The 26,270-nt window shown below is 36.5% G+C and overlaps 1 protein-coding gene across 14 annotated transcripts in view; it reads left to right on the top strand.

Annotated features, from left to right (window-relative positions):
- The window catches only part of SOCS5 (suppressor of cytokine signaling 5), a 60,483-nt gene that overhangs the window by 9,667 nt on the left and 24,546 nt on the right, over positions 1-26,270 (top strand). For 5 of the 14 annotated variants that reach the window (XM_082427785.1, XM_082427783.1, XM_082427784.1 and 2 more), the window contains exons 2-3: positions 20,321-20,431; positions 22,640-22,735. The exons of 7 other annotated variants lie outside the window; for them this stretch is intronic. The gene's annotated coding sequence lies outside the window, so the exon portion shown is untranslated. The remainder of the gene's footprint in view (positions 1-20,320; positions 20,432-22,639; positions 22,736-26,270) is intronic. 2 more of the 14 variants (XM_082427779.1, XM_082427786.1) reach the window with 1 other exon arrangement.

Raw genomic sequence — 26,270 nt, 5'->3', positions numbered from 1 at the left:
TTATCAATTTCTTCAGTCCTTTCATATAATCAACTTTTGGTTTTGTTGATTTTCTCTGTGGTTTATCTGTTTTCCATTTCATGATTTGAGCTCTTTTACTAATTCCTTACTTTCTCCATACTTGGGTTTAATTTGCTCTCCTTTTTCTAGCTTTTAAGGTGAAAGCTTAGGTCATTGATTTTTAATTTTTTAAAAAAATTATCAACACTTAAAGCTATACATTTTCATTATCATTATATACAAAATAGTTCCTAATTTCTCTTATAATTTTTCTTTGATTCATGGGTTGTTTCAAAGAGTTTTGCCAAATAATTTCCCAATATTTGGAATTTTCCAGGTGTTTTGTTACTGTGTTTTCATTTAATGCCATTGTGATCAGAGAATAAACTCTTAATAATTTCAGTCCATTTAAGCTTTTTTTATTGTTTTATGGCCCAACACGTGGTATATCTTGCTGAATGTTCAATGTGTACTTGAGAAGAATGTATATTCTCCTGTTGCTGGGTGGAATGCTCTCTAAATGTCAATTAAGTTAGGTTGGTCTTTGTATATCTTCTACATTTTTACTAATTTTCTGCCTGCTTGTTCTGTCAATTACTGAGAGAGCAGAGTTGAAGTTTTCACCTACAATTTTGGATTTCTCTGTTTCTCTTTTCAGTTCTATCAGATTTTGTTTCATGTTTCAAGCACTGTTAGAGCACTGTTAGGTGCATGCACATTTAGGATTGTTAAGTCTTGTTAATGAATTGGTCCCCATGTCATCATGAAATGTCCCCTTTTATTCCTGGTAATTTCCCTTGTTCTGAAGTCTCTGTGTCCTTTTGATTTTGCATGGTATATCTTCTTCCATCCTTTTACTTTTAACCTATCTGTATCGTTATATTTAAAGTGGGTTTCTTGTAAACAGCATGTAGCTGGGTCTTGCTTTTTTATCCAGTCTGACAATATCTCTTTTAATTTGGTGTGTTTATACCAGGAATTGGCAAACTATGGCTGGCAGACCAAACTCTACCACCTGTTTATGTAAATAAAGTTTTATTGGGACATAGTCATGTTCATTCATTTACATATTGTTTGTGGTTGCTTTTGTGCTACAGGTGGCAAGGTTAAGTAGCTGGGACAGAGACCAAAGCATAAAATATTTTCTGGTTCTTTATAGAAAATGGTTGCCTACCACTAGCTTAGACCATTTACACTTAATGTAATTAAGTTTGGATTAAAATGTACTATCTTACTATTTGTTTACTATTTGTTCTTTTTTCCTTGTCTTCTTTTGGATGGATTATTCTTTATGGTTCCATTTTATTTTTTCTGTTTATAAAATATTTCTCTTAAAAAAATTTTTAGTGGTAGTCCTTATAGTTAATTAATAACAGTCTGCCATCAAATAATATTATACCACTTCATGAGTAATGCAAGAATCGTACATAATGTTACAATTTCTCCTTCCCATCTTTTGTGCTTTTTTTGTCATACATTTTGATAATGTGTGTTTTAACCCTGTTGCTGATCTTTTTGCTTTTGTCAGGCAGTTACCTTTTAGAACAATTAAAAATGAGAAAAATGTCTTTCATATTTGTCTCATTTTAATCATTTCTTTAGATCTTCATTTCTTTGTGTAGATTCAAGTTTGTGTCTAATATCATATTCCTTTTGCTTGAAAAGCTTCCTTTTACATTTCTTTTAGTGCAGCTTTCTCTCTCTTTCCCTCTCTCCCCACTTTGTCTCTCATTTTGCCTTCAGTTTTGGAAGTTATTGTTAGTAGTTACAGAATTCTAGGTTTTCAGAGTTTTTTTTACCCCTTTGAGCACCTTAAAATGTTATTCTCCATCTTCTCATATGCATAGCTTCTGACAAGAACTCTGTGGTGATTTTTATGTTTGTTTCCCCATATGTAATATGTGTTTTCCCTTTGGCTGCTTTTATGATTTTTCTCTTTATCACTGGTTTTCAGCAACTTTATTATGATGCTCCTTGGTGTGGTTTTATTTGTGTTTATTCTTGTGATTTATTGAGCTTCTTAGATCTGCGGGTGTATTGTTTTCATCATATTTGTAAAATTTGTAGCCATCTAACTTCGAATTTTTGAATTCCCAAGTATTTTTCTCCTCAGACTCCAGTCCTGCATATGTTCATTCAGCCACTTAATATTAGTTCACAGGTCACTGAAGCTCTCTCCATTTTTCTTCTAATCCGTTTTTCTTTTCTTTCAACGTGAAAAGTTTGTGTTTCCCAGTCTTCAAGCACACTGATTTTAAAAAATTCTCCTTTGTCTAATAGGCTGTTATGCCCATCAAGTTAAATTTTTATATCAGGTGTTATTTTTTTTTTAGTTCTAGAATTACCATTGATTTAAAAAAAATAACTTCCACTTCTCTGTTAAGATTTTTTTCTTTTTTTTCATTATGTCCATGTTTTCCTTTAAGCCTTTGAACTCTTTTCTAATAGCTATTTTGAAGTCCTTGTATTAAAATTCTCTTTATCCCTACCACTCCTGGATCCTGATTATAGGTTACCATTTCTTATTTTTTCATACATCTGGTAATTTCTTTGGGGGTTATGGTGTTGAATATTTGCCTTGATTTTTTTTTTTTTTTGTCTTTCTTTCTTGAGTATTAAGTTTTATTCTGGCAGGCAGTTGCTTTGTGGATCAGATTGATCTTTTGAGTTTTGTTTTCAGGGTTTTTTGGGTTTTGGTTTTGGGCAGTTCTAGAATAGCTTTCAGTTTAGGGCTAGTTTGGGCCCATTACTGAGGCATGCCCCTTCTTGTGTCTCACTTGATTGCCCCATGTGTTCATCAAGGTTTATTCATCCCAGCTGGTGGAAACTGAATGATCCTGGCCCTGTGTGAACTCTGGAAGTTGTTAGGCTTAGAGCTCCCTGGTATTTGTTATTTTCTTGAAGTTTTTCTTTGTCTAGCCTCATAGATTTACATAACACACATACGCAGATTGGTGTTTAGCCAGAAACTCAGGGAGACCTCTTCTGTAGATTGTTGAGCATTTCTGTTTAGTTTCTTCCTTTATGGTAATATGCCCTGCAAATTCTAGTCGTCTCAGACTCCACAAATTCTGAGCTCTGTCACCTCATCTCAGTGAGATTGTTGGCTCTGTTTGGGTTCCCACTCCTTTTGTTGTAGTTCCAGACAGAAAGCTGGGGCAGTCTTTGGGTTCACCTCATTTCTTTCCCTTTTTTCAGAGGTCATATTTCCATACTGCCTGTTACCTAGTGTCTGAAAATAATTGTTTTATGTTTTGTCTAGTTTTCTACTTGTTTGTGTCAGGAGGACAATTCTGGACTTTGTTGGTCCCTTTTGCCTTCATTTTTGAAGGGTATTTATGCTGGATGTAGAAATTTAAGTTGACAGCTCTTTTTTTTTTTTTTTTTCCTTGTAGCACTTTAACATCATCATTTCAATATTCTCTCGTTTAAGTTGTTTCTGATGAGAAGTTAGTAGCCATTCTTACCATTGTTCACTTGATGTAATACGTCTTTTTCCCCCCCTCTGGCTGCTTTAAAGATTTTCTCTTTATCTTTGGTTTTCAGCAATTTTATTTATTCCAAGACTAGCTTAGCCCTAATACCAAGGCATGGCCTTTCTGAGATCTCTATCAAATGCATGTCATGTTCATTGAGGTCTCTCTACTCTAGCTGCCAGGAATTTGAACAACTCCCAGGTAGTTGTTCAGCTCATGCTCCATAGTTGTTCTTTCCCCAGATTTTGTTCTTTGACTCGCCTCATGCAGTTTTGCCTTGTGCATATGCAGCTTAGTCCCTAAGCAAAGGATTAGGAGATCTCTCTACAGGTTTTTGAAACTTTTTCTCTCCACAGCTCCCTTCTTTCTTGTATTGTGCTCCTTAAATTCCATGCCTTCAGTAGCCTCAGACTTGGAGCTCTATTTTCTCAACTCAGTGAAATATCTGTGTTCTTTGGGGGTTCCCCTTCCCTGTGGCACAAGCAGAAAGCCAGGGTGTTCGTGAGTCTTTGTTTCCCTTCTCTCAGAAATCACAGTCCTATGCTGCCTGTTGTCCAGCATCTGAAAATTATACTTAATATATATTGCCCCGTTTGATGGGCAATATGTATAAAGTATTATTTTCAGATGTTGGACAACAGTCAACATAGGACTGCCTTTCATATCAGGAGGTCATAACTGGAAATGGAAGTGTAAAATTTCATTTTAATTTTTCTTCTTTTTAAAAACTTTTTTGCCTCACGGCTTGTGGGATCTTAGTTCCTGACCAGGGATCGAACCTAGGCCCTCGGCAGTGAAAGTGCAGAGTCCTAACCACTGGACCGCTGGGGAATTCCCTGAAAACTTTTATAATTTTTGGTACAGTATATCATACTTTTTAGAGTATGGCTTCATTAAAAAAATGCCAGCTCATATTTTAATTTGCAAGCCATACAGAGAGCTACAAAGAAGAAAGTTCACAAGAAAGAAAGAAAGCAAGCTCAATATCCCAAAACCCAGAGTTTACCATGGTTACCTTTATCATTTCAGATCTCATATTGCAAATATGCACATAGAAGAATAATTTATTTTTTAAATGGATTCATGCAGTTCATGCTATTTTTAATTAAAAGCACTTAAATTTAATTAACGGGGTAAATTTATTAAACAGAAGCAACACTGGAAAAATGGCTCAACCACAGATAAATATTTATTTACTACAAGAGATATTTCCTAAAAGATTTTTCTCTAAGGTTATGAAATAAGATTATGGAAAAAGCCTAAGAGGTTAGAATCATTATGTCATAGTTCGCATGCTTCAATAGGTCTCTCATATAAAAAAGAATCACGTGTTGGTAAACACCTGCTGTTGGTAGGAGAATAAATTGGTACAAATTTCTAAATGGCTATTTTAGCTCAAGCTGCTATAACAAAATACCATAAACTTATGGTATTATAAACAACAGGTGGCTTATAAACAACAGAATTTATTTCTTATAGTTCTGGAGCCTTGAAGTTCGAGATTGGGATGCCAGCATGGCTGGGTTCTGGTGAGTGCCCTCATCAGGGTTGCAGACTGCAGACTTCTTGTATCCTCAAATGGCAGAAAGAGAGCTAGCTAGCTCTCTGACTGCTTCTTATAAGGGCCCTAATCCCATTCATGAGGGCTCCATCCTCGTGGTCTAATTACCTCCCAAAGGCCCCACTTCCAAATACCATCACATTGGGGATTAGATTTCAATATATGAATTTTGGGGAGATACAAACATTCAGTCCATTACAATGGCAATTTGGCAGTATTCAGAATCCTTAAAAATGTTCACATCCTTTGCCCCAAATTCCATTTTTAGGAATTTATTATAAGCAAATAAGAGATGTGTACATTATGTGTACACATGAGTGTGTGTGTGTGTTATTCATTTCAGTGCTATTTATAATGTTTAAAAATTAGAAGCCTGCTGCCAATGCAGGGGACACGGGTTCGAGCCCTGGTCTGGGAAGATCCCACATGCCGCGGAGCAACTAGGCCCGTGAGCCACAATTACTGAGCCTGCGCGTCTGGAGCCTGTGCTCCACAACAAGAGAGGCCGCGATAGTGAGAGGCCCGCGCACCGCGGTGAAGAGTGGCCCCCACTTGCCGCAATTAGAGAAAGCCCTTGCACAGAAACGAAGACCCAACACAGCCATAAATAAATAAATAAAACTAAATTAAAAATTAAAAAAATTAAAAAAAAAAAAAATTAGAAGCCTGTTAAATGATTAAATTATGATACAGCCATATAACCAAATACCATAAAAACATAAATTATGTTTTTTAAATTTTTTGTTTAGTATACTACTAATAAAAATAATTGGCAGGTGATAAAAATCATGAGCTTTAAGATGTTTAAGGGTATAAGGTATAAGAAAATATTCAAATATAGTAAATAAAAAAAGTAAGATGATATTTTGGAGTATCTTAAAAAGGATATATTTATTTAAAAAATAGGATGTAAAATAAAATACGCTAACTTTGAGTAGTTAAATTATGGGTTATTTTTCAATTATATACTGTTTAATATTTTTCACATTTTCTACAATAAGCATGTACTATGTTAAAAATCATACAAAAAACTTAATTTTTAAAATTCTGATAAATTGAATGATTGGGAGGATGAGGGAAGAAGGATTTAAGTGATTGTAGTTTTTCTCATCTTAATCATGCCTCTTCTCCATTTTTGCAGGTACTTTAGCTTGAACTTTATCTGTATAGATTTAGTGAAACAGGCATTTATTCTTATACTGTATATGTAATATATATCCTAAACTTTTTCTAATTTAAGGCAATTTCCCATGTTTCATAGTTTAAAATTGTGGGTTTGTATCAAGCACTGCTTTGCACACTTGAAGAGATTTAATATTGCTTTCTTTCCCTTTTCCATTTATTTCCAGAGCTGTTTTTTTAAGTTTTTGTCTTGCTTTCTCAGCCAGTGTTACTGCCCACCTCCTTGCAGATGTGGATGCCTTTATGTTAAAGAAAGAAGTCGTAGTCTTTAGTTTTCTTAATAAAATATTACATTTGCTGTCTCAGTCCTTAGCATCTTAGGCATATGGACCTGGTGCTCTTCAGGAACTCACTCTAGTGACTCAGCTTCACATTTTTTGCTATATATTGAACATGTTAGAAATCCAGTGGAGAAAGTTACTATTCTAAAAAAGAGACAAAAGAATGTTGTGGTTAATGAATAAAGAAATAGACATGTCCTCCAGGGAGGTATCATTTATACCAGACTTCAGAGAATGATCTTAACTTGAATAGTCTAGTGTCTATACCTCAGCAGTTACAGATCCAGAAAACTCATTTTGGTCAGGGGAACTGATTTCATGCTAAGCAAATTTACTGAAGACTCATATGGGAAACAAAGTTAATTTCTTAATTTACATTAAGAAATAATATCAAGCCATAATATTTTGATAGCCTACATCTTCATTGTAGGGCTACATCTACATACCAAAGGGATGTGAACAGTTGGGGTCCAATAATCAGACTGTGTTTTCCTGAAGGCTCAAGGCAGTACATTCTTCTTCGATTACCTTATTTTTAGTCTTTGTGAAGGGCTCTATAGCTGTGGGCAAATTTTTTAACCTCCCGAGTCTCATCATTAAAATTGTGATAATAACTAGCTACTTCCTAGGCTTGTTGTGAGAACTAAATAAGATAATCTATGAAAAGTGACTAACCTAGTGCCTATCAGACAGTTGCCATTCAGTAATTGTTCAGATGATTTGTTGTCTTCTACTTCTAGATTTGAGGTCTGGGGTTTAAGAAAGGCACTCTTGTTCTTTTCTTTCCCTCTGCAGGCATTGCTGGGAACTCTACTGGGCTAAGTGGTGTTGAGGTACTAACACTACTTGATTTACAAGAATATTGTTGTTCTGAGTGATAAAGTTTAACTTAATCTAGTGAAGAACTGTAATGAATCTTTGCATAGGTTATGTTTCACTGTGAGATCTAGCCATTTTAATATTTTGAGACTAAGGTAAGAATCATTCTTTTAAGGAATTCGGTAGTGTTTGCTTTTCCAATTTGACATTTGTAAAACAGCTTGCTATTTCTTGTAAAACAAACAAGTAAATTCCAGATAACAAATTTAATAAGCTGTTTTTACTCGTTGCTGACAACTTAGTAAGGTTCGTGCTCTGTAGTTAATATTTCTAATTCATTATATTCATAGATTGTAATGTTGTACAAGACCTAATCCCTTCCCCTTTCCTTCAGATGAGCTTACTGAGGCCCAGAGAACCAGCCTGAAACTAAGCCAGACAGCTGATGCATCATAGCGGGTCCCTGGGACTGTGAGGTGCCAGTGCAGCTGGGCCCAGGACAGTGAGGCCCTTGATATAAGAGTTTGTACTCTGGAGGAGGCAAGGAGAGCGGCCAGCTCCTTCTTTTGGATGTCAGCATCCTTTCTTTCACATGGTTGTGAGAAGGCGGTATTGAATTCAAGCAGTGAGCTTGCCATAGTCCTGAGTGGCAGACATCCTAAGTGAGTCCCTTCTAGAAGGAGCCCCTGCTTGCCCCTCCTTCCTTGCTTAGCCAAATCCAAATCAGAGTGAATGAACAAATGTCCTTTTTGTGTCAGGTACCACGTCTACTAACTAGGCACTGTGGAGCAGTTGGGACTTACCTGGGAGGGTTTTTTTTTTAATTATTTATTTTTGGCTGCGTTGGGTCTTCGTTGCTGCACGTGGACTTTCTCTAGTTGTGTCTAGCGGGGGCTACTCTTCATTGCGGTGCACGGGCTTCTCATTGTGGTGGCTTCTCTGTTGCAGAACGTGGGATCTAGGCCCGCAGGCTTCAGTAGTTGTGGCACACGGGCTTAGTTGCTCCGTGGCATGTGAGATCTTCCCAGACCAGGGTTCGAACCCATGTCCCCTGCATTGGCAGGCGGATTCTTAACCACTGCGCCACCAGGGAAGTCCCTACCTGGGAGTTTTTAATGGCAGAGCTGAGACAGGTCTCTAGACTCCAGCACACTCTTCTTTTTGCCATATCCCTGTCCTCCCTACATCAGATGAATTTTTTTTTCTCTTCTGAATTACTGTTTGACTTATATGGAAGACTTGTTAAAGAATATTTTGACATCTGTTTAGAAGTTATTCTCTAATTGTCCTAAGTAGTACTTTCTTATTTACAGTTCTGGTTTCTCATTATCTCGTGGGTGTGTATTATGTCCTCAGCTAAATCCTTGTGGACCTATACCATTTTGATCTCTTTCCTGTGACCCTTAGGGCTTGGAATATTTTAAGCATTCAGTAAATTGTTGATCAGTAAGTAAATATTGGTTATCAATTTTTTAATTGTACCAGACTTTACATTTTAACATACTTTCAACTAGAGAAGGATCTGGATTTGCTACTTAAAGCTTGTAATCTCAGAAGATTTAAGACTGAAAAGAGTTATAAAAGTGCTGTTGTCATTTGAAAGAAATTGAGTGCTCTCACAGATAACTAACTTCGAATGCTTTAAGATCTAGGAAAAGTTAGGGACGGTGAGGTTGGTCCCTTATTTAAATAAATGACTTGTGGCCATCCGGTTGTGTTTTTGTTTTTTAAAATCACAGTCTAAGATCTAACTTTTTTGGCAGCCAGCAAAAAATATATATGGTTATAGAGAAGAGCTGTCTTGAATTATAATCCTCTGTGTGTTTTGGTGGACTAATTTGCTATGGGTTTATTTCTTAAGAAGAAAAAAAAAATTTCATGCCTCCTTAGGATGGTTTACAGAGGTGCAGTTATGACCAGTCTTAGCACGTGGTCCCAGTCAGCAGTCTTTTTTCTCCCCCCAGCTTTATGGAGGTATAATTGGTAAGTAAAAATTGTACATATTTAAGGTATACAGTGTGACGATATGATACACATATACATTGTGAAATAATTACTGCAATCAAGCTAATTTATATATCCATCATCTCACATAGTTACCCTCTTTTGCGGGGTGGCTGAAAACATTCAGGATCTACCCTTTTTGCAGATTTCAAGTATACGATACAGTAGTATTAACTGTAGCCACCATGCCATACATTAGATCCCCATAAATTATTCATCTTATAACTGAAAGTTTGTGCCCTTTGACCAACATCTCCCTATTTCCCCCACCCCCAGGCCCCTGGCAATCACCATTCTACTCTCTGTTTTTATATATCTCACCTTTTCTTTATCCTGTCAGCATTCTTAAAAGTGTATGTTTTTTATATCAAGGAGAATCAGATGAGAAAAATCTGGATAAACCGTTGTAAATCTATAATTGCTATTAGAAAAAATAAGGGACATACCATACTAATAATGGACAATAATGTCATTTTTATTTCAAGGACCAAATGAATATCTAGTATGAATGTGGAATCTTTCTTTTGACTTGATATTATTTGTTTTGTCTCAAATTATCTTTCTTACATGGTGATGTTAAATATTTATCTTTAGTTGTTACTAGGTATTAACAGCCTCTATGGTTGGTTGAGGGATGTAATTGTTTCTGAGTCTAGAATTTATACTTACGCCATATCTTTGTATAATTTTTTAAAATGTAAGTCTCCTGTCTGCTATCTCTGCATGCTCCCATTTCACTGGTGTTCACATTTATTTTGAGCCTTAATTTGTAAATAACTAGAAAGTTCTAGGATAATTTATACTATGTATTTTTTTTTAAACAAGTTTTCATAATCAGAACAATTTTTGTGGTTTTTTTCCGGCTGTGTTGGGTCTTCGTTGCTGCACGCAAGCCTTCGCTAGTTGCAGCGAGCAGGGGCTACTCTTCCTTACAGTGGCTTTTCTTGTTGCGGAGCACAGGCTCTAGGCACGTGGACTTCAGTAGTTGCAGCATGTGGGCTCAGTAGTTGTGGCTCACGGGCTGTAGAGCACAGGCTCAGTAGTTGTGGCGCATGGGCTTAGTTGCTCTGCGGCATGTGGGATCTTCCCGGACCAGGGCTCGAACCCATGTCCCCTGCATTGGCAGGCGGATTCTTAACCACTGCGCCACCAGGGAAGTCTCTACGTATTTTTAAAAGCTTTAAAAACCTTTGATTAACGTACAGTAAAATTGACTTTTTTGGTGGGGAGGGCATATGGTTATTTAAATTTTACCTCGTATATAGATCCATGTAACCACCACCACAGTCAGGATACAAAACAGTTCCATCATGCCCCAGAACTCCCTTATGCTGTCCCTTTGGATCACACCCCAAACCCCTGACTATCCCCTCTTAACCCCGGACAATCACTGATGGTCATGTAAATGGAATCATACAGTATGTATACTTTTGAGACTGGATTCTTTCATTCGCAGTAATGCTCTTGAAATTCATCCAAGCTACTGCATATATCAATAATTCTATTTTGTTGCTCAGTAGTATTCCATTGATAAACTGTACTACAGTTTGATTATCTGTTCACCTATTGAAAAACATTTGGGTTATTTTCAGTTTGGGGCAATTATGAAAGAACTGTTATAAACACTTATGTACAGGTTTTTGTGTGAGCACAGATTTTCATTTCTGTAAGATAAATACCAGGGAGTGGGATTGCTGGGTCGTATGGTAAGTGTATATTTAACTTCATAAAGAACTTGCCAAACTTTTTCAGAATTTATGTCCCATTTTGCCTTCCTACTTAGAATGTATGCAAGTTGTAGTTGCTCTGCATCTTCTCCAGCATTTGGCGTTACACTTTTTAAAAACAATTTTAGCTGTTATAATATCGTTACGCCTTTAATTTAGATATCCCTAATAGCTAAAAATATTGACCACCTTTTAATGTAGTCAGTTGCCCTCCATCTAGCTCTTTGGTGCATTTTTTGTTCAAGTCTTTTACCCAGTTTTTAATTGGGGTCTGTGTTTCCTTACTGTTGAGTTTTGAGAGTTCTTTACATATTCAGAATTCAAATCCTCTGTCACATATGCCATTTGTAAATATTTTCTCCCAGTCTTGTAGCTTGGTATTCATTTTCTTGACAGTGTCTTTCACAAAGCAAAAGTTTTTAATTTTGAAGTCCAATTTATAATTTTTTTTCTTTTATGGATCATGCTTTTGGTGTCGTGTGTAAAACTTTGCCTAACCCCATGTCACTACAGTTTTATCCTGTAGATTCTAAAAGTTTTATAGCTTTGTATTTTACATTAAGATCTGTGATCCATTTTTAGTTAATTTCTGTATAAGGTGTGAGGTTTAGGTTATATTTTTGCCTATGGATGTCCAGTTGTTACAACACTATTTTTGGAAAAGACTATCCTTTTTCCATTAAATTGCCTTTGCAGACATCTTTGTCCAAAATCAGTTGCCATATTTGTGTGGATCTGTTTCTCAACTATAGTCCATTGATTTATGTGTCTGTTCTTTAACCCAATACTGTACCCTCTTAATTACTGTAGCTTTAGAGTAACTTTTAACATCAATTAGTATGATTCTTTCATTTTTATTCTTTTTAAGAATTGTTTGGCTTTTTTAGTTCCTTTACTGTTGTTGTTAGAACAAGTTTGTCTATATATACAAAAAATATCCTGGGGGGTGGTAGTTTGATCAGAACTGTGTTTAATCTACAGATTAAATGGGAAGAATTGACACCTTTACTATGCTGAGCTTCCAATTCATGAATGTGATACGACTTTCCATTTATTTAGATCTTCTTTGATTTCTTTAATAGTGGTGTAGCTTTGGCATACAGCTCTTATACCTGTTCTATTAGATTTATACCTCTGTATTTCAAATTTTGGGGAGCTATCATAATGATATTTAAAAATTTTGGTTTCCACTTTTTCATTGCTAGTATTATATACGTGATTGATTTTTGTGTGTTGACCTTATACTTTATGACTTTGTAATTTTACTTATTAGTTCTGGGAGATTTTGTGTAGATTCTTTGAGATTTTTATGTAGACAAACATGTTGTCTGCAAATAGGACTTATTTTTTTCTTTGTAATCTGTATGCTTTTTTTTCCCCCTTGCCTTCTCATACTTGCTAGGACTTTGAATACAGTGTTGAATAGAAGTGGTGAGAGTAGGTATCACTGACTTGTTCCCAATCATAGGGGGAATGTATTCAGTCTTTCACCATTAAGTATGATGTTAGCTGTAAGCATGTCCTTCCTTCTACTTGATTTGGGTTTACTTTGCTCTTCTTTTTTTCTAATTTAAGGTGGACACTTAAGATTATTGATTTGAGAATTTTCTTCTTTGATAATGTAAGCATTTAATGCTATAAATTGTCCCCTGAGCATTGCTTAACTGCATTGTACAAATTCTGATGTGTTTTAATTTTCTTTCAATTAAAAATATTTTCTAATTTTCCTTGAGATTTCCTCTCTGACCTGTCGATTATTTGTAAGTGCATCATTTAATTTCCCAATTTTTAGAGATTTTTCTGTTATCTTTCTGTTATTGATTTTTAGCTTAAATTCATTGTGGTCAGAGAACATATTTTGTGTTACTTAAGTTCTTTTAAATTTGCTAAGATTGTTTTATGACCCAGGAGAAGGTCTGCCTTGATGAACATTCTCTGTGGACTTGAAGAGAAAGTTGTTGGGTGGAGTGTTCTACAAATGTCAGTTAGATCCAGTTGGTTGACAGTTTTGTTCAGTTTTCTATCCTTGCTGATTTTTTGTTTACTAATTAGATAGATTACTGAGATAAGCATGTTGAAGTCTCCAGCTATAGTTAGAGATTTCTGTATTTTTCCGTCCAGTTCTGTCAGATTTCACTTCATGTATTTTGACGCTCTGTTAGGTGCACACACATTTAGGATTATTATAATCTTCTTGGTGAATTGACTCTTTTATCATCATATAATGTCATTTTTTATGCCTGGTAATTTTCTTTGGTTTGAAGTTTACTTTATTTGGTATTAATATAGCTACTCCACCTTTCTCTTGATTAGTATTTCTATGATATATCTTTCCCCATCCTTTTACTTCTAACCTACTTATATTATCATAGTTGAAATAAATTTCTTGTAGGTGACATGTAATTGGATCTTATTTTTTTTATCCATTTTCATAATCTTTGTCTTTTTTTTAAAAAATTTATTTATTTATTTATTTATTTTTATTTATTTATGGCTGTGTTGGGTCTTTGTTTCTGTGCGAGGGCTTTCTCTAGTTGTGGCAAGCGGGGGCCACTCTTCATCGCGGTGCGTGGGCCTCTCACTATCGCGGCCTCTCTTGTTGCGGAGCACAGGCTCCAGACGCGCAGGCTCAGTAGTTGTGGCTCACGGGCCTAGTTGCTCCACGGCATGTGGGATCTTCCCAGACCAGGGCTCGAACCCGTGTCCCCTGCATTGGCAGGCAGACTCTCAACCACTGCGCCACCAGGGAAGCCCCAATCTTTGTCTTTTAATTGGTATGTTTAGGTGCTTTACATTTAATGTAACTGCTTATATATTTGGATTGAGTGCTACCATTTTATTGTTTGCTCTCTGTTTGTTCTTTTTGGTTTTTGTTTCTCTTTTTCCCCTTTCTGCCTTCTTTTTGGTTATTTGAACAGCTTTTGGAGTTCCATTTAAGTTTATCTTTTTTTTTTTTTTTTTTTTACTATATCTCAATCTAGTGTTGGTGTGGGTGTGTGTGGTTGCTCTAGGGATTGTAATATACATATCTAAATTCTTATAGTCTACTTAGGATAAATATTTTCCCACTTAAGTGGGATGTAGAAATCTTAATACTATATATCTCTTTACTCCCCTCTTTTTTTGTTGTGTTGTCGTATATATTATGTCTACATACAGAGAAAACTCCATCAGACAATGTTACAGGTTTTACTTTTAACCACCAAACATTTTCAAGAATTCAAGAAGAGAAAAATAGTTTATTGTATTTACCCATATGGTTATTAATTCTTCTTTTTCATAATTCTTTTTCATTCCATTTTTCCCTTGGCATCATATCCCTTCTGCCGTTTAGTAATTCTGTTAGAGCTGATTTGCTTGTAGTGAATTTTCTTGGTTTTACCTTCACCTGAGAGTGTCTTTATTTTGCCTTCATTCCTGAAGGATATTTTCACTGGATATAGAAATTCTGTGTTGATGGTTCTTTTCTTTCAGTCTTTTAAAAATATGCCATTTCCTTCTGAACTTAATGGTTCCTGGTGAGAAATTCACATCCATTCAAATTGCTCTTCCCTTATAAACACTGAATCACTTTTCTTTTTCTGTCTACTTTCAATTTTTTTCTTTGTTTTTAGTTTTCATCAGTTTGACTTTTATGTGTCTGGGCATGGATTTCTTTTTTTTGAATTTTATTTTACTTATTTTTTTATACAGCAGGTTCTTATTAGTCATCTATTTTATACATATTAGTGTATATATGTCAATCCCAATCTCCCAATTCATCCCACTACACCCCCCCACCACCACTTTCGCCCCTTGGTGTCCATACGTTTGTTGTCTACATCTGCGTCTCTATTTCTGCCCTGCAAACTGGTTCATCTGTACCATTTTTCTAGGTTCCACATATATGGGCATGGATTTCTTAGGGGTTTATTCTGTTTGGGTTCTCTGAACTTCTCAAATCTATATATACATTGTGTCTTTTACCAAGTTTGGAAAGTTTTCAGCCATTATTTCCTCAAATGCTTTTCTGCACTGCACTCTTTCACTTTCCTTTTAGGATGCCAGTGACTCCAGTGTTAGACCTTTTGGTATCCCAGTGGTCCTTGAGGCTTTATTCATTTTTTTTTCTCCTTGTTTTTCAGACTTGATAATTTCTATCCATCTGTCTTCAAGTTCACTGACTTTGTTTTGCCATCTCCATTTTGCTTATTGAGCTCATCCAGTGAATTATTTCAGCTGTATTTTTTAGATCTAAAATTTACATTTGGTTCTATTTCTTTGCTGAGACTTTTTTTAAGTCTTGTAAGTTATTAGATTAATTATAAAAATTAGTACATGCTTGTAAAATAAAGATACATGTAGAAGTATATGAAGTTTTAAAATCTCATTGTGTGGCTGTTACTATTAATAGCCATATAAATTTTTACTTTTTTTCTATTGCAAACCAACATGCAAGTTTATATGTGTATATTCGTGCGCACACACTCCCACTTGTACGTCTATAGAGTAAATTTTAGAAGTAGAGTTCTGGGTAGGCATCATTTTGAATACCCACAAAAGAGTCCACATAACCTTTCCCCATTGAGGTGTAGTGTGAAGGTTATTTCTTGTTTTGCACTAGCATAAATTCTTGGGGAAAAAAATTTTTTTTTGATCAGAAAAGCTTTTCTTATGTTTTAGATTAGTTCAGTAAAATGGCTTCCCAGAACCAGAATTAGTAGATTAATTGTTATGAACATGCTTAAAGTTTTTGATAATTTGTAAATTGATGTTCCAAAGACTTGGTTGATTGATACTTGTAACTATGGAATTTAAGCTCAGGAATAAAGCCTTTGTGTCTCCACTACCAAAGAAAAAGAGAGTATTGGCAATTTGCAGAGACCTTCTATTCATTTCAAAAGTGTTTGCCCTTCTTGGAGCATTTTTATAATAGCTGCTTTGAAGTCTGTCAGATACTTCCAACAACTGTGTCATTCTCAATTGTTGATGTCTCTTTATTGTACCATGCAAGTCGAGATTTTCCTGGTTCTTCATATGCCAAATAATTTTGGATTGCATCCTGAAGTATTATGAGACCCTGGGTCTTGCTTAAATTCAGTGGTGAATGTTCATTTTTGTGTTTTAGCAGCCAGTGGACCCTGTTGGTTTAGGCTGCAAGTTGCAGCTAGCTTTCTGTGGGTTGTGATTTCAATATCAGTTTGGTTTTCAAAGCCTGTAGTGCTTTGCTATTTGGATCTGTCCTGTGTGTACACTGCCCATTGGCCAGTTTGAGATAGGTGACTATTTTTTTCTTTGTTCTATTCTCAAAAGTTTTTGGTTTGCTATTTAGGATAAATTCGATGCCATGTTCAGCTCTGGAGTGAGCCCAGGCGTTCATAAGCAACCTTATGGAGTCGCTTTTCTGAGTTCCTCCCACTCAGCTATTTCCGCTATACCTTCTACTTCCCTGGGAACTCCCCTTTTTAGTCCTCCAGCCAGAAAGCTTTGTCTACTGTGCTCACTTCCTGTGATTGTGCCCACATGCAGGGACCAGCGGTAGGAGCACAGAGAGGGGGAAAAAAAGGTTAGGAGAGGGTTTTGCCCCACCCTGTTGAAACCACAGCTTCTGGGATTGGAGAGGATTTCTCTCCCTCAGACCTTTAGGTACCTGTGGGCCCCCTGTTGTTACTGCCTCCCTTTTCCTGCCCAAGCCTGAACTAAAGCACTTCACGTGAAACACTGTCTACATTGCTGCCCACTTCCAGGTTTCCTGCAGTCCACGTGGCAGGATACAAGAGGGAAAAAAGTAAACCCACCCTTGGTTCCATGGCCCTTTGAATTCTGGTCGTCTTCCCCAATCTACCTGCTACCATTTACTTTTTACAGTCTTTAAATAACTGCTCCGTACATTTTGTTTAGATTTGATAGCTGTATTCAGTAGGAGGGACAGGGTGGAGTGTTTTTACTTTATCTTAGCTGGCACTAGGAAGAACCCTGTGTTGTGTACTTTTAAGAAGGGCATTATTTATTCAACCAACATATGTCCGTATCATTTGAGTCCTCACCATGTGCTGGGCACTTTAAATATATTATTTGTTTAATTCTCTGACAACTGTCCCCCTTTTAGACATGAGGAAATTGAGGAGTAAACTCTTAAACTAGGTCCAGAGGCACAGATAGTAAGTGACAGGCTGGGATTTGAACACAGGACCCAAAGTGTGTTCCCAGGACCAGCATCATCAGACCCACATGAGAACTTGCTAGAAATGCAAAATCTCTAACCCCGCCTCAGATCTACTAAATCAGAATTCTGGGAATGGGGCCCAGTAATTTGTTTTGATGAGCCTCTGTTAATCTGATGTATGCTAAATTTGAGCACCACTTCTCTATGCTGTAGGACTTAACAATACTGTGTTTTAGTTTCTTAGCAGAACTTTAATATAAGAAACAGAAGTAGCTTTTCACCCTTGCTTGAGACATATGGTAGTATGTGGAGTGAGAACTAATTTTCTTACTCATGTCACTAACATATAGCTTTAAAATCACACTTTTCTATATTATTCAAGCTTATGGTAGTTAAAATATAAATACTATGAATTTTAAAAATTTAAATGTGTGTGTATGCAAAGAAATCAATTTAGATGTGGTTTTTGACCAATAAATCACTTAGCCTCCGGTAATTACTATGTTATATAATGCTCTGTATTTTAAATTTTAGGATATTATTACTGATTTCCCTCAATTTCAGGGTAGCTTTTGATACAGGTTTAGAATAATATTGGGTTGGGAAAAATGGCCCGTATTTGCAGGATAGGTCCTATTTTGTGTAATTTTATCTTTTTTCACCAAAGATTAAATGTATCATTATAACTAAATTTAATTTGCATATTCTTATAAGACATTTTATTTTTTTTATTGAAGTATAGTTGATTTAAAATGTTGTGTTAGTTTCTGGTATACAGCAAAGTGATTCAGGTATACATAGCTATATATATTCTTTTTCACATTCTTTTCTATTATGGTTTATTACAAGATATTGAATATAGTCTCCTGTGCTCTACAGTAGGACCTTGTTGTTTACCTATTTTATATATAGTAGTTTGTATTTGCTAATTGGAAACTCCTAATTTATCCCTCCCCACCTCCTTTCCCCTTTGATAACCATAAGTTTGTTTTCTATGTATGTAAGTCTGTTTCTGTTTTATAAATAAGTTCATTCGTATCATATTTTAGATTCCACATGTAAGTGATATCATATGGTATTTGTCTTTGTCTGATTTCACTTAGTATGATAATCTTAAGGTCCATCCATGTTGCTGCAAATGGCATTATTTCATTCTTTTTATGGCTAATTAGTATTCCATTGTGTGTGTGTGTGTGTGTGTGTATGCTACATCTTCTTTATCCATTCATCTGTTGGTGGACATTTAGGTGGCTTCCATGTCTTGGCTATTGTGAAGAGTGCTGCTGTGAACATAGGGGTGCATATATCTTTTTGAATTGTAGTTTTCTCTGGATATATGCCCCAGGAGTGGAATTGCTGGATCATATGGCAACTCTATTTTTAGTTTTTTAGGGAACCTCCATAGTGTTTTCCATAGTGACTGCACCAGTTTACATTCCCACCAACAGTGTAGGAGGGTTCATTTTTCTCCACACCCTCTCCAGCATTTATTATTTGTAGACTTACTTACTTACTTACTTACTTACTTACTTACTTACTTATTTATTTATTTATTTATGGCTGTGTTGGGTCTTCGTTTCTGTGCGAGGGCTTTCTCTAGTTGCGGCAAGTGGGGGCCACTCTTCATTGCGGTGCGCTGGCCTCTCACCATCGCAGCCTCTCTTGTTGCGGAGCACAGGCTCCAGACGCTCAGGCTCAGCAATTGTGGCTCACGGGCCTAGTTGCTCCGCGGCATGTGGGATCCTCCCAGACCAGGGCTCGAACCTGTGTCCGCTGCATTGGCAGGCAGATTCTCAACCACTGCGCCACCAGGGAAACCCCTTGTAGACTTTTTAATCATGGCCATCCTGACCGGTGTGAGGTGATATCTCATTGTAGTTTTGATTTGCATTTCTCTAATAATTAGCAATGTTGAGCATCTTTTCGTGCGCCTTTTGGCTATCTGTATGATAAGACATTTTAAATAAATTTACCAATCAGGAAAAAAAGTCTATTAGAGCACATCTTCAGAATCTGTTTGTTTTTTTTTTAATTAGCTTACAATCCACATATACTTTGAGGTATGTAGATTAGTAGATTAGATTAGTAGGTATATGTAGATTAGTTATGGAGCATTTTCTTTTGTGATAATCTCTCCTCTTACTAATAGAGTAGCTGGCGGTTGGGGCAGAGAAGATATTCTCTATTGTAGAAATAGGTTTTATAGTTATCATTATTTATATTAGATTTTAGGTCTGTTACCCTCTGGTATCTGCATTAGCAAGACACATAATAATCACTGAGTATTCTTGAGGGAATGTCAGCAAAAAGGGCCCTACCCTCAAGGAGCTTACTGCCTATTGAAATAAACAGAGAAACAGTTATTCAAAAAAATAATTACTGTGACAAAGATATGTAGAGTACTGTGGGTATGGTGTGTTGGAGAGAGGCTGGACCCGTGAACCTAGCTGTTAGTATTTGAAATCATCTGTGGTGGTATGTATACTACACAAATCAGCAGATGCTACATACATACAGTCAGTTTTGCTGTAATGGGATGCATTCCTAAAAATCACTAAGTGTAGGGAAAAATGGGATTGGGCACAATACTCAAAAACTTCCTCAGCAGCACATTAAAAAAAAAAAGGAGAAACCAAATTAAAATGGTAACACAGTTTTGCATGTTAAAATGGAAATAGTTAAGAAAAAAATAAATATTAAAATAAATATGGTGCTTTACCTTGAAAAAGACCAGAGGTTTGCTTGAGAAGTGGGCGAGGGAGAGGTTGCCTCTTGGGAATTATTGTGGAATGGTGGAGGGAAGGTGTCTGAAATCTGAGGAAAAGTTAACACCCCGTGTGGATGGGTGAGGCTCCCGACAGGAGGTGGGCTGAGGTAGCTGGGAGATGTTTGAGGTAGGTGTGTGTGCTGTGTATTCCCAGGCACTGGGCTCGGTGCAGCTGGGCGCAGTTTTCTGCATTCATCTAGTGTTTAATGGCACGTAAGCAAATAACAGTTATTCAGTGCTCTTGTTGTTCCCTAGTGTAACAAGCACATTGAAACAAATTTGAGTTTTCCAGACAAATGTTAGAGCAGAACTGACTGTAACAGGGCTTTTTTTCCCCTTCTGCGAACTGATTGACCAGCACCCCTCTGGAAATGGAGCTCTTCGGTCAGCCTGGAGGAGTCTTGGAAGACTTGACAGAGAAGATGACACTTGAACTGAGACTTGGCAAATAAGTACAGCGTTTTGCCAGGTATGGCATAGGTAGAAGGAGGGCATTCCAGGCAGGGGGACAGCAGCATCTGAAAAAGCATGCAGATGTAAGCCTGGTATGTTCAGGAAACTCTTACATAGTTCAGTGTTAAAAGAGTAGTTCAGTGTTAAAAAAGGTTAGAACTTGGAAGGAAGGAAGGAAGGAAGGAAAAGGAAACATTATAAATAAAACATAATGGTTAGGCAAGGGCCAAATTCTCAATATCCCTGTATGCCACATGAAAGAATTTACATTTTATCCCTCAGGGGGTAGAGAACACTGAAAATTTTTCAACAGTGAATTGTATTTTCTAACACTAATTTACATAGCACTCACTGTGACAGTATGGAAGGTAGACTGAAGGAGACTGAACTGGAGTCTGGGAATCTATTGGGATAAGGAGGAACTAGTGTGGATCTTTCATAGGCTTGACCTCTTTGAGAGTATTATAAAAGCTGTAGATGCTTATTAGCAACTGTGTCCTTTCTGTGTTTTTAGAAGCTACTACTTCTGTAACCCTGTTTCTTGGTATTAAGGACTAGGGCCATGAGAGTTAGTCTATAATTTAGTTATAAAACTAAAAATTTATAAAAATGATACATGATTATTGCAGAAAAATAAAAGAATACTAGCATGAATAAAAATTAAAACTCTTAATAACCTTAAAGAGTATTAATTTTTTTTTCCTCCCTCATCATTTTTATAACTCTTCTTTGATAGGGAAAGGTGTTTGACCATCAAATACCAAGTTCTTACTATAGACTAGATGCTGTTCCGTTATTACTTAGTATGATACCCTATGATAGCCACTTGTGAAAAGAAACCATGGATATAAGCATATAATAAAAATGTGTTATAATCAGATGGTCATAGTTATACTGTAGTTCATGGACCTCATTTGCCTTAAAAGGCAGATTCTAATCTTTACCTAATCCAGACATTACCAAATTATATATGTATGCTTCCTCTTTTCTGTATTGTCCATATTCCTCTCCCATAGCTCTCAGGACTCGTGATCTTTTCCTTGTGCCAGCTATTTCTTCTAGTCCTCAGCATTTACAGAAATAATAGTGTGCCTTTCTCTAATAGAAATGAGGCTTTCTTTTTCTTCCTGACCCTGTCCTCACCATATCTTAATCCATATTGCTTTGTTTTCTGACTGAGCCATTTGGCTCCTCTAGAATATGCAGAGAATCACCAGTGAAGTCATAGTCACTTAATACAACCAAGTACAGGAGTAAATCACCCTTTTTAAGCATGGCATGTAAGACCCTTTAGAGTCTTTCTTCCTGGCTTTTCAGGCTGCTTTTTCTTTTACTTCACTCCACCTGTCCTGTACTTCAGGCATCTAAACCACTCCTCACCTTTGGAAAGCCAGATCCTGTCCTCTCTCTCTGCCTGAAATGCCTTCCTCCACTCAGCAGGCAACTAATTCATTCTTCAAAAACTTAATTTTAAGCTCAAAATTACCTTTTCTGTGAAACCTTCCCCGACCCTCTGCATTAGTTAGGATCAGGTACAGTGGCAAGTAACAGAACCTCCAAAATAACAGTGCTCTAAAAACAAGAGAGAATTTATATCTCTCCTATAACAGTGGACTTTGCAGTGTGGGGCTGAAATGACAGCTCTGCTTCATGACGTCATTAGGGAAGTAATGTCTACCTCATGGCTTCAGAATCTCTCACATTTAACCCTTGTCCTCACCATCCAAAATGGAGCTATCTGTTTTATGCTCTATGATGTACAAGGGAACAAAAAAGGGACTAAGGACGTTTGAGAGCTATCTCTTAACATTTCCCTAAAGCTCCCAAATTACGTATCTGCTTGCATCTCATTGGCCTCAGGGAAGGCCTGGAAATAGTCTTTATTCGTGGTGGCTCTGTACCAGCTAATTGTATTATTAGGGAAGAAAGGGAGAACAGGTGCGGAGGGCAGCTAGTAGTGTGCCACACTTTCCCAGCTAGAGGTAGTTTCTTCGTGCTTTGTGTTCCCGACAGCACTCTAATTAATTAGTATTTAAGTTGTTAGAATTCATTTGTCTTCTTCACCAGATTGTGGACTTCTAAAGGCATTCAGGAAAATTATAGCAAAAGTCTCAGAGACAAAAGCAGGGAATGATATTTAAATACCCATGTGAACAAGGGAATTGCTTATATAGAGCTGATTTCTTAGACTTACATTTTTTTTTCTATTTTCTCCATTTTGTAGAGGGAAGTGGACACTGCCAATAGTAGAGGGCATGGCTTCTCCTTTTCAATAATGCCTCAAAATTGATCACACAGAGAGAACACAGTTATTTAAAAGGTGATATATTCTCTGTGTTATACTGTTTTTTTTTAATTGTGGTAAAATATACATAAAAGTTACCATTGTAACCATTTTTAAGTGTACTGTTCTGTGGCATTAAGTACATTCACACTGTTGTACAACCATCACCACCATCCATCACCAGAACTTTTCTGTCTTCCCTGAGATTCAGAACCCATTAAACACTAACTCCCTGTTACCCCTCCCCCAAGCCCCTGGCAACCACCATTCTACTTTCTGTCTATGAATTTGACGACTCTAGGAATTTTATATAAGAGGAATCTGTATTTGTTCTTTTGTGACTGGCTTATTTCACTTAGAAGGTCTTCAAGGTTCATTGTGTTGTAGCATGTGTCAGAATTTCTTTCCTTTTTAAGGCTAAATATATTGTTATATATATGTACCACATTTTATTTGTCCTTTCATCTATCAGTGGACACTTGGATTTCTGTGTTACACTGTTTTTTTGGTAAGATTTTTGTTTTCTAAAGATATTCTCCACACAAATAATGTCTTATTATAATTTCACCACAACTACCCCCAGACACAAACCACATAATAACATATCTTTTTAAAAGGAAATTTAACAAAAATGCAAAGAAGATAAAAACCATCACCTATATTAGAAATTTATTTTTATAGGAAGTAATCCCCCCTCCCAATCACAGTTTCTGAAGTATAAACTAAAAAATAAAATTAAGTTATGAAAAACATCCTGGTGTCAAATCTGGAAAATAGGTACAAGAATGGAATTAGAAAGAAATATAGTAGTTTTTCACAAGAAAATATTATATTTTGTTATATTTAAGAGTCTCTTGATGATATGATAGAGACACATAGGAGAGTGCAACCTGTGAATCCCTATTCTTTTGAAATATGGAAATTTTACCAGTGGACAGTGAGAAAGAAATGGTTATAGCTGTAGCCTGCTGGATTTGCTTTTATGAAATTTCTCCAGCATTGAAGAGAAAAGGGTTATAAATGGGTGGAGTAAGGAAAAATAGCTCCATTTCTCTCACCTCACCTCCTTTGTTATCAGATGGGAGTTAGTTTAGTGACAGTAATTATTGGATGTTTGATTGCCAGTAATGTGACTGATGCCTAGAAAATTCTGGGTTTTGGCCTCTATCCCACTGTATACGTAGTCCAAATTGGTAGTTAAATTCTTACTAAAATTCTGAGTAAGCTTTCAAATAGTTACTTAAATAAAATGCATGTCCAGTGGTTTAAACTGGATCTCACAGATACTTTCCCATTTCAGCTGATTGTTTGGTCAGTTTGGCAAAATGGTGAGTCATACTTCTGTAGCCAGCCACAGACCAGCTGTTGATTTACTACTCAGTTACTTGAGCCAAGACCGAAGCACCAGAATAGAATAGAGCACCTTGGCTCTGATACCGTTTTATCTTTTTCCTAAAAGTCTGGATGTAAATTTCCATCCTTCCCCTAGGTGTTTTGAGTTACAAGAAGCAGTCTCAGAGTTCTTTGTCTTTTAAATCTTCTAGTACTGTTGTAGAAATAAAATTGACATGCCTGAAAGGATCTGAGAAGAAAAAAACACATTGTGGTGTTAGCTGTAAACTCTTCTAGGGAAATTAGAACTTGATGTAGACATTAAAAATAGAATTGAATGGTGAAGGACAAAGTAGTGGAGGTGTTTTACAGCAAGAATTAAGTTTGGATAAAATGGGGCCTAATTATGGATGGCAGTGAGTGAAGGTCAGCCACGAGAAGCTGTGTGTGACTGTTGAATGTTCCTGAAAGGAAATGAGTCTGGCGGTGTTAGGAGTTAGGAAGAGAGGAGAGACTGAGGTGTTGCAGAAATCTAGGAAAGTGGCAATGGAAATCTGGACAAGGTTACTGGCAGTGAAAGTGCAGAAAAAAAGGTAAATTTGAGAGCCATTCTGGAAAAAGAAACTATAATTGTGTCACATGGAAGAAGAGTAAAATAAAAAAATTTCTAAGAAATTCCGTGGTGTACTGATATCCCATTTTGGGGAGAACTCTTGAATTAACTCTAGATATGGTGAATTTGAGGTGCGATGGGGAATAACCAAAATAAGACAGATTTTTTTAGGCTATTAGTGGACTGAAAAGTGGGTGGAATGTGTGAACTAGACTTGTGCTTCTGGTACAAATCTAGCTGTACTCAAGGAGATAAGAATTGGTCCTAGAAAATACCTGATTATAACAGTAAAGGCAAGAACATACGTTCTCATAGCTTCTGCATACCTGAAAAGCTCTTAAAATCAAATAAGTTCCCCCCCCCCCATTAGCTTTATTTCAACTGAAGGCACTAGGTTAGTTAAATAGGTGTAATTCATAAATTACATCCAGGACACTGAAGTTCTTCTCCCATACTATTAAATAAGAAAGTAGAATCTAGATTGCCTTACCTAGAAAGATGCAGAACAGGGGCAAGAACTTAGATTCTTTCATAAAGAACAACATCTTAGAGTAAATAGATACTGTGGCAGAATAATGGCATACCAAGGAACATTATGTTCTTAAATATTGTAAGTTAAGTTATTGAGTTAACTGTATTTAACTTGTAGTGTAATTTGTAACATTTGAGTAATCTAGTGTGTAATTGAACGTTTTGTGTTTTTCTTTAGTGGAGCCTTTAGTTGGAGCTGTGTGCCAAGTGTTTCTTTATGGCTTTCTCTCTCTGAGTGGCTCTTCGTATATGTAGCAAAACATTTAGAACCCTGTGGAGTAAAGTAGAAAAAAAACTTGGCAAAAGAGTATTTCTCTTATAATTAGAAATTGTCTTAAGATACAATATGTTACAGCAATGATAAAGCTAATATATTAGAGAAATAATAGCTTAGTGTAGAGGTGACTGGCATTTCGCTGAAGATACCTAAGGGGGTAGCGTTTCCCTAGTGCCCTAGTGCCTGCAACAAATACTGCTTACTGCTTTCTGCTTTCTTCTCCCTCGAACCCGCGCCCCCTGCAGTGGAATCGCGGAGTCTTAACCACTGGACCGCCAGGGAAGTCCCTCTTCTCTCTCGTGTACACTTCTTTTTTTGCTCTTTATTCCTTCTTTTTATGGTGAAATATATATATAGCACAGTGAATAAAATAGAAAGGTACAGTTTAATGAATAACTATAAAGCGTATTCACCACCCAGATCAAGAAACAGAACACTGCAAGTATACCAGAAGCCTGCTACGTGCCCCTTGCCAGTCAAACCCCGCTTGTATGCATCCCGTCCTATCCTCCAGAAGTAACCATAGTCTTACTTCGGTGATTATCATGTCTTCCTTCTCTTTGAAGTTTATCACCAAGTATGTGTCCCTAAATGATGTAGTTTACTTTTGCCTCTTTTGTATACGTATATACAGACATATGTATATATGTCAATACATAGTTTTTTGTATCTGACTTATTTTTGTGCCATTTATCCGTGTGTGTATAACATTTTCATTTCTCTGATCCATTATTTGCATACTGTTCCACTGTATGAATATGCCATAATATATGTATTCTCTTCCGTTTCCTAATATTGAAAAACTCAGCCTGTGACTG

The sequence above is a fragment of the Balaenoptera physalus genome, assembly GCF_965194825.1.
Source record: "Balaenoptera physalus genome assembly, chromosome: 15".
NCBI lineage: Eukaryota > Metazoa > Chordata > Mammalia > Artiodactyla > Balaenopteridae > Balaenoptera > Balaenoptera physalus.
Note: the sequence above shows the minus strand (reverse complement) of the source record. Positions and strands in the feature narration are given on the sequence as shown.